Consider the following 9,934-nt stretch of genomic DNA (forward strand, 5'->3'; position numbering starts at 1 on the left):
AACAATTGAGCAATTTTCTTCAAAGACTTTTTTTTTTGTCATCATGTCATTGACTTTATAGTAGGGTGAGCAACTGTTCCAATTTTTTGGGACTCAAGAGGTTTCTTGCAACATTGTCCTTTCAGTGCTAAAACCAGGGAAGGTCCAAGCACACTGAGACAAGTTGGTCATGCTAATTTATAGATTTTTTTTTTTTTTACAAAGGAAGGAAAACATAAAACCAGTTGCAGTAGCAGCAGTAACAATAGTTATGGGGGCAGAGAGAGGGGGCACTTATCATCTCTAAGGGGGAAGCCTGGCAAGTCTCAAAGGTTCATTAGAACAGGGATGGTGTCTGTCTTGGTCACCGCTATATTCCCAGCACCCAAAACAGTGTTCCATAACTGGAATTCTGTTGATGTTAGTCAAATACCTGAATTAATTAACACAAGCCAAAAAGCATTTGAGCTGAGACTTGAAGGCTAATGTAGCATTTTGACCATGAGAATAGCATGTGTGGTAGGAGATTCCCAAAATAGGAAGCTTGGGTATAGTAATTGGTAAGTATGATATTTAATGGAATCTAGTGTTTTCCTATGGCTATTAATATGGTTCTTGGGGAAAGCCCTTGAAAAAATAAGTCTATCATGTTTCCTCTCTTCTTCTTCTTTCCATCCTGCAGATCCTCCTCTGCTTTTCTTTGCCTCTTCCTTCCCTTTTCTCTGTTGGAAGAGACGATACTCTGCAGAAGGGACACCACTAGAAGCTTTTTCAGGGCAAGCCTTGTTGTCAAGTAAACTTATCCGGAAAACATTCTGTTTGGAAATACACTGAAGTGGAGGCAGAGTGGAGAGGATGAGATTTGGCCCATGGACTATCCATCAGGAAGGTTGGAATGACATGGGAGAAGGAAGAGGGGAAGGGGCATCATGGCTGAAGAAGACACTGGGGAATACACAGGGAATGCTCCGGTTGCAGAATCACAGTGCACCACGTACTAGTCTGCCTTGGGTCACACAGATGTTTCCTACTGGGTTGTTGCTTATGGAGGACAAAATATGAGCATTACTCCTATGAGGGTAAGAGAAACCGATTGAGCAACCATTATGTGCCAGACACTGTTGGGTGCATCTATACATGATCCATATACATGTATTTTGAAAGAAGGAATTATTAGCCACATTTTACAAATGAAGATCCAGAGGCTGAAAGAGATTCAATGACTTGCACAAGATGTTAACTAGGACTTGGTACAAGCCAGATTTGGACTCGGGTCTCTGGTTTCACAGCAGTGTTTCCAACCTCCCATTTTCTTACCTCTCAGTTAATGAAAACAGACCTTTCCCAGGCTCCTCCCTCTTACCTCCTGCCTCTTTTCTTTTCTTTCTTTTTTTTTTTTTCCTGCCTCTTTTCAACACTAGGGGCCCTTCCTCACGTCTGAGCACCCTGTTCTCCTAAGAAAAAAGTCAGGATCTTGGTGTCTCTTTTCAACCTGGACAGACCCCTAAGACCTGCTGATAGTCTTCAACTTTCTTGACTTTTCAGGAATATCTCAAGCAAGTGTCTTTGTACTATGAAAATACACTTCTTAAAGGGGCATGGTTACTCACAGTAAGAAGCTGTGGTAATCTTTTGGGTTCAAGTAGCCAAATTCTCTCTTAGTTTTTCTAGCCATGATTTACTAATAAAATGGAGAGGAAAATAAGAAAACCTAGACTTCAGTTGAGGCTCTGCCCATTTACTAGCTGTGGGACTGAAGTTCCTTTACTTCCTGAGGCCTCAGTTATTTTATCTATAAAATGGATGAATTATACTTTCTTTGCTTGCCTCACAAAGTTACATTGAGAGATTACCTTGAGTAAAGTAATCATATATCAGAAAATGTAAGATGAAGGAATGATGTTAGCTTTAAATCTGTTGTGGAACAATATGGGCATAAGTAAAATATGAAGTATTTTTATTTCTTGGTGGATAGTCAGTTCGGGTAAAAGAAATCTGAATTTAATATAGCTTATGCCAAAAAGGGGACTTTATTTGCTCAGATAAACCAAGGGGGAGGGGGCATATGGATCCAGCCTCAGGAATGGCTAGATCTGGGTCTCCCATGCTGCCAGAACACCTCTTTGTCCTCTACCTCTCTGACTTATTGCCTATTTGCCTTATTCTCTCCTGCTGTTCATGAGCTTCCAGCATGATCACCAAAGCTTCAGGCTTGTCTTCTAGCTTTTTAAAGTCTTTTTAAATTTGTGTAATATAATATATATAGAAAAAATACACAATGGTCTATGTACAGTTTAGCCTTCCATTTTTTCAGCTTGTTATCTGAGAGGGAAGAAAGTTTTTTCCTAGAGTGTGAAGTAGAAAAATCCCATAGAAACCCTGTGATTGGCCTGACATAGGTCATCGGTATGCCTTGGACAAATCACTGTGGTCAAGTGTGAGTATGACCACTGGCCCACTTCAGGTCTCAGGCATACCCCGTACCCCATGCAACCAAGGCGCAGAGAAAGCACAGACATGGTCACACCCATTGGTGCTTAAACATTTGGAATTTAGACAATAAAATATATGGCAAGAGTATACTTCTGCAGGCTCCTGGCTCCTCCGGGTTGCTTCAGTCCTGGGTATTGCAGGCTTACCTGGGGGTGTAAGGTGGAAACTTTGCACTGATGACACTCGGGATATCTTACCACTCCTTGCTTAATGTAAGTTGCTAGGTGTAGTTACAGAATAGGCACCTACTTACTCTGTCAAACTTAGTGTAGAGAATGGGGTGAAATGAACTGGCTCATGGATGAACCCTGACCTGTGCTTATTATACACAGGCCAACGTAGCAGGGAAGGCAGAAGTTGAGTAGATATCTGTGCCATGAAGGAGAAATACAGAACACCCAGCAGCATGTAAGAGAGATAAAAGGATGCACTGGTGTCAGCTCAGTGAAGTGTCTCGGGTGGGAGGAAGGCCTTCTGGGTAGAAGGACTAGCATGTATAACAGTCCTGGGGTTGGAAAGAGCACAGTAGAGGAAGTAAGAAAGGGCCAGAGTGACTTGGTATGAAGAATGGCTCAAGATGGGGGAGATAGGGGCCAGATCAGGTATCTTGAGAGACACTAAATGCTGGCCCCACATGGAGTATTTGTGAGTGCTCTCTCTCCATCTTTGGCTAGGGTTGGTCTATAATCATTACAGGATGGCATTTTCTTTAAGAGCAAAACAAGGAATGGAGGGAGCCTCAGCAACTGGGAAGTAGTTGCAGGGCGATTTCCCTCTTTCAAAAGAGGTAACCTCTGCTGCTAATAATACTTATTGTTAATGCTAATCATCATAATATTTGACACCTCTGTTGCCACAGACCATGCTGACCTTCAAAGCTCCCAGGACCAATAATTATACCTCCCAGCTCCCCTCTGAAAGAGGCTAATCAGGGTCTGAGTACAGGATGAGGAGCCATAAAGTCCTGAAAGTCAGACTCCTCTATGGCCTGGAGCAGAAAAAGGCATAGGCACCAGAAAACCCCTTTTGGCACCCAACTGTAAAGAGGAAAGACAGACAGGGGAAGGGAAGGAATTGTGGCCTCCCAGGTGTGCTGAGACGTTTAATTAGAAGGTGTGAGGTGTGCTTTCATGAGGGGAAGGGCCACTGAGCACTACTTTCCCAGACTTCCAATTCCCCTATAGGCAGATAGAACATCCAGGCTCAGGCACAGAGGGCTGGGATGAAGGAAGGGATGGGAATAGCGACCACTTCCCATGAGACGGCACTTGCCAATGGAGGCCAAACCGCTTGGCTGTTGTGAGTCAGGGAGGAGCAAACCCTGATTTCATCCAGGTCCCATCTCCTCCTGTGATGAAATGCTCCATGGGGCCAAGATCTGTCAGGTCCTTGGTGGCTCAGAAAATCTCCCCTCAGAGTTTTGCTTGGGCTTAAATATGACTTTTAGTTTGGTTCTATGCCCTCCCCCCACCAGCCCTCCCTCAAATGCACCTCTCCCGCATTCACTGTGTCATGGGGCCTGCAATAGGCAGTGGGGATATGATGATGGAGAAACATGACCCCAGCCTTGTGGTTTGGGTGGGGAAATGGAAAGCACAAATAGACAATTCGAATTTGGGGTAATGAGCTGAGAGAGGGGATTGCAGGGAATTTGGTATCCTGGAGGAAGGGCATCTGTCCAAGTTGAGGAGGCTGGGAACACCCTCTTGGGGGACCGGGTCACCCTACCAAGCCCATCCTATGGAACCCTCCTCTGGAAAAGAAGCCTTTCCCAGCTGCCCCAGCCCATGTGTCGCCATGGCCTCTGCTTCTAGAACCCTAGTTCTGAGTCTCTGCTCTGATCCTGGGGTGCTTCTGACTGATTCCTGTTTTTGAACATGTCTTTTGGTGAAATTTCATGTTCTGAATGACAGAATGAAGAGCAACAGCTACCGTCGCTTGGGTTTGACTTTGCAGTTCCCCGAGCACATACACCACCATCTCCTTGTCACTTTCCCCCAGACAGTCCCATTTTATAAGAGGAAACTCAGACTTTAAGACATGGGTCAGGTAACCCAGCTTCTTTTCCCCACCTGTCTGCCTCTCAGCCTTATAGTTTCTCTCTAATCCTGCCTCAGATGGACAAGGGGAGTGCGTTAGCATCTAGGGCATGCCTGCTATTTATATTCTAAACACCACTTCGCATGTGTGGTTCCATTTCATCTTCACACCAGTCCAGAGAGGGTGGTGTCATAGGATCTCCTTATAGATACAGGAGGAACCTGGAGCTTCTGGAGGTAAGGTCACGCCAGCAGCCCACAGCTCATAGGGCACAGAGCTGGGATGTTTCCTAGCACGGGCTTCACTCCCAGCCTCTTCACTTGGTACAACATGCTACTTGCTCTTTTTCTTGGTATTCATCTCTCACTGCCAGGCACACAGTAGGAGCTTAGTTAAGGTTCAGAGGTCCAATTTATTCATTTGTGTTCTTCTTTTTCTGCCTCACCATCTTGTTCTGGGGGTGGGAAGAGCATGCAGAGCTGAGGGGAGGGAGTTTTGTCCTTGGCTCCCTGGTCCCACAGGCACAAAAGAAAATACCAATCCCTGACTGGGCACCTGTTCTTTTTTGCTGCCTGGAATGTGCCCAAGGAGGACAGAAAGTTAAGATGTTGGAACCTTGACTGCCCAAGGTAAATGGTTCCTTCCTGTCCCCCTCCTCTCTAGACCTGAATGCCATTGGGGGCAGTTACCTAACAGCAGGGAGTGGCTCTGCCAACCAGAATGTCCTCTCCCTTGGCCAGAGCTGGTTACTCGCTATCCAGACCTTTCTCTTGGGCCCTGTTTTCCCAGACTCTTTGCACATCTGCACTCTCGGATCCATTTCATAGACCTCCAGGTCTCAGGAATCATGGCTTTCATTTTTATTTACCAGTGCATCTTCGGGTTATCTTCATTCAACACCTGTCTTACAGAGCACGCATCCACAGGTCTCTAGGAGCATATACTTAGTTGAACACAGCCTCTACCTTTAAGGCATTCCCAGGCTGAGGGGCCTTGAACACTCCACCCAGGGTAAAAATATTGGTTGAAAACAAGTCTGGGGGCTTGCAGGTTTGTGGAGTAGCTCCTGAGCAGGCCAGGGAGACTTTGGGGGGATTGGTGCTCAGGCTTGGTCTGAAGAAATGCACACAGATTTTCCATGCCAAGCAATAGAAGTAAGGAATTCGATGAAGAGGGATTTTTGTCTATTCGTGGGTCCTGGTGCCCCTGAGGAACCACACAGATACATACACGAATTCTGTGGGATTGCCCCTAGATGTGGGAACAGTTCATAGGCTCCATTGTATGTGTGGCTTTGCTCCTCATTCATGAGCATCTCTATTGTCCTTGATGACCTTCATGGTTCCTAGTTCCCTTGACATCTTTGAGCATCTGTCATTGACCTCTTCCATTTCAACAATGTCCTTCAGAAAGTAGCATCTGGCGTGGTGCTAAGAGCACCCCCTTTCTGGTGACACCAGGCCTAAGTGTGAATCATGGCATTGCCACCTATTAGGTGGGAGAGCTTAGGCAAGTTTCTCTGAGACTTAGTTTCTCTCTATGTAAAACAAGAGAGTTGTAATGCCCCATCGGTTTGCTGGGGGCTTTACACAAGGTCCTGAGTGCGAAGAGCTGACACAGAGCTGAACACACAAAAGTGCTCGATAAACATCCGCCCTGGCCGTATTCGAAGTGTGCGGCCCAGAACTGAATGAGTTGACCTGGGGGAGCCTAGCCAGAGCTGGATTGTTGCCTCCTGCCTGACACTGGCCTATTCATGCAGTGAAGATCACGGTGGCCCTTTTGGCAGACACAAGCCCTGCTGACTCACCCCAGGTTGCCTGGTCCCTGGAAGGCTTAGGCCTCCTTTTCAAGGGCTGTGCTGCTAAGTCACATCTCCCCAACCATTTACTGGAGCCATTGGTGTTGCAGCATCTTGTCCAGGGCCTGACATTTCAGCTGGTGAAATTCTAGTGCAGGTACATTTAGCCCATCCGTCAAGCCTGTCTGGAGCCTTGGTCCTGTGTCCTAACATTTGCCTGCCTGTTTCTTCGCAGGATTTCCTCACTGCCCAATTTCTCCAACAGACTATGGCTACAGGAGCTTTGGGGAAATGTTTTCCTGCTATTCCTCTCCTATTCAAAATCTTTTAAGCTCCTTAGCCTGGCACACAAGACTCTTCGTGATCTAACACCAACCTACTTTGAAGACTATTTTATCCTACTTTGCTTGTCCAAATAGGGATGGCAATCATTTCTATATCATGGGATTTTTGTGAAGATTAAAGGAGTTCATGCTGGGAAAGCACTTAGAACAGGGCTTTTAAGAATTGGGAGGGGTCTGGGATCTCATATGATCTATAAACTAATAGGTCAGCCTCGCATGATTGCATGGCTGCTAGGTCAGAGACAAGGATTGTGTTGCTTTCAGCAATCGCAGTAGCCAGAGTGTCAGTGTTTTCTGATGTCTGTTCCCTAGCCCCAGTTCCCACGGGGTGACATGAACAAGGCCAGGTGACCCCTGACATCTGTGGGTTGCATTAAGGAAAAGAGCCCCAAGCTCAAGGAACCTGCCTCTTTTTTAATGGACTGCAAGGGAACCTGCTCTCTGGTGTAGAGAACATTCTATCTTCCAAGTCTATTTCTGTAAAAACATCCCTGAAAGATGGTTTGGAACAAAGGCAGTCAGTGCCTCTGTTTGTAAAATGTGCAGAAATACAAGAGACCCATGGAGAGTCACCTCCCAACAAGGGCCACGTGTGCTGTAAGTGCTTGGTAAATATTAGCCATGAGGATGATGGTGGTGCTGGCATGTGTACTTTTGCTTCAGTGTGGTGTCTCTTCTCATCAACATTTCAACGTGACTTTGGTCCTTGATCTGTTTATATATGCAGTTCCTCACACACACACCCCAGCCCCCATCCTGCTTAAATACTCTGAATCCTGCTCTAGTTTCTCCATCGCATCTATTCTGACCACCCCCCCAATTTAAATGGGGCTCCCCTCTCTAAACTCTGACAGTTTCATTTGTCTCCTTCTCTCAGCACTTAGCAAAGACTGTTTTCCTGCAAGACCTTTGCAGAACTCATCCTTTCACGTGAAATTCCTGCTTATCTTTCTTAAACTCCACTTCATCCTTTGTTTATCAGCTTAGAGGATGCTTCCTCCAGAAAGCTTTCCGGATCACTCCTGTACCCAGCCTGGATTAGGAACTTCCATTTGCTCCTGTGACATCAGTGGTAACCTTTAAGTGAGATTTCTTGTCTGGTTGCTCCTTGAGACTTGGATATTCTGAAAGACCCTTGGGTGTCTAGCATCTGCCATGGTGCCTGGCACACAGAAACATTTAATTAACATTTACAAATAAAAGAATGGCTGCATGAATGTATTAATACCCATATCACATATTTATGCAAATTTAACAAACAAGTCTAACCATGTTGGGAGCTCCTGGAAAGTGTCCTGTGGTCACAGACACCTAAGTTTGCATTTAATATCTGTGGGTTGATTGACGAGATAGGCAATAGTCATTATGCTTCCTTTCAGATGTCAATCTTACCTCGCTTTAAAGGATATCTGTGAGGCCAAGTGGACCCTTATTTGAGAACACATAACATACATTGTCAAAGATATTTTTCATCCTGACTTTATATAAGGGAAAATTCTAGTAAGCCTCCTCAAAGCAATTTAAAAATCATAAACTTCATGTTCCTTTAACTTGGTGAATATCAAACTCATTTCATCCTTAATAGTCCACAAAATCAACACTAGTTTAAACCAATGGTCTGTTTATAGCATTCATGGCAAGTTTCAAATTGCAAGTGCATTTTTACCGTGGCCTTTGAAGGTTGACATTGGAAAGAATGACAGAGTAGTCAACCTGGGGCTGAGCTTGAGTCTGGCAACCCCGTTTTTCCATAATGTGATAAAGTTATAGCAAAGAATGGAAAACTTAGAAACCCAACCCAAGGGATGCAAGCCCTCAGGACACTTTCAGAGACAGAGATCACAGTGATCAAGATTGACCCCTTTGCATTCAAGTCCTGCTTCTCTTAATCACCAAGCCTTGGTTTCTTCACTTGTAAAGGCAGCAAAATACATACAGCAGAGGACTGGCATGAGATTTAAATGAGGTGATACATGTTAAAAACAAACAAACTTAGCACAGTATGTGGTGCATAGTAAGCTCATAACAAGTAGTAGCTGTTGGCATTATTACTAATTTTATAGTAAGAAAAACCTAGGTTTGTATCCCCGCTCAGACACTAGCAGTGACGTACAGGGCATCTCAAGCTGTGGGACGTGAGTGGAGACAGTTAATAATACCCAGATCATAGGGTTGTTGGGATAATAAATTGGCAGATGATATGGAATGTGCTTAAGGAAGGTAGGGTGGGCACCCAGTAACTGTGATAATAATAATAATAATTATTATTATTCCCTGAACTTTTGTCCCCCTCATTTGAAAATCTGGGAATACTGGTGTTGCTGTGTGGCTTCAGGAATTCAAAATACTACTTACAAAGCACCTTACCCGATGGCAGGCACAGAGTAAGTGGGCACTCAAGCGATGGAGATTATTATTTCTAGACCTTTTCCCTGCCTGGTTTCCAGCTCCGGATCAATGAATGCAGCGATTCGGTTTTCGGGGGGCCTGACAGCACAGGGTGGGGGTGAGGGGGCAAATGAGGGCTTCATCAACTGGAAACCGCAACCTGGAAGTGAACTTTCCTAATCAGCGCTGCAGGATTCCAACAGCTGGTTCTACTTTGGAATCAATTGGAACCCCCTGGGCCCCTTGCTCTTTTTCTGCGAGGAGCAAATGCCATCCCAGAGCTAGGATTTAGAAATTTGCCACACCGTATCAGAAACAGATCCCGCCTCTGGCAAGGTCAGGGTGGCTCAGGCCGAGGCCCCAGCTCTGGAGCCCCCGCCGCCGCTTGCCAGGTGGCCTTGGAGGCTGAGGCTCTGGCCAGAGGTCAAGGCCGCCCGCCACCCGCCCCGTTGGTTCTGCCAACAAGCACCGTCCTGTCGCCTGCCCTTAGGAACAGCCACCCAAACCGCCCAGATTTCCATTTCAAAGAGTGAGTCAGGCTCGGATGTGGAGAGCACGTTCAATAACAATTTTTAGGATATGAGTGTTAGAGAGCAACAGCAAGAATGCATTTGATTTGGAAAGGAACTGCTTCCTAAATGCCTGTCTTGTAATTCCTTCCAGCTGAGCCCATTCTGGTGGGTCCTTGAGGGTCTTTGGGGCTCCCAGAGTGGCCAGTACAACCCGCCCCCCCTCCCCCCCCCCCCCCCCGCCCAGGCTCCGGGCTGCAGATCCCAGAGGACGTTGGCTGAATGGCTGTTGTCACCACTGCCTGAGGCTGGATGTGTCATTAGGTGAAGAAGCCGCAGGCTGAATAGTCCTAACTCTGAGTTTATTAGTTATGTGACCT

Source organism: Canis lupus, chromosome 3 (assembly GCF_048164855.1).
Source record: "Canis lupus baileyi chromosome 3, mCanLup2.hap1, whole genome shotgun sequence".
NCBI classification, from domain to species: Eukaryota; Metazoa; Chordata; class Mammalia; order Carnivora; family Canidae; genus Canis; species Canis lupus.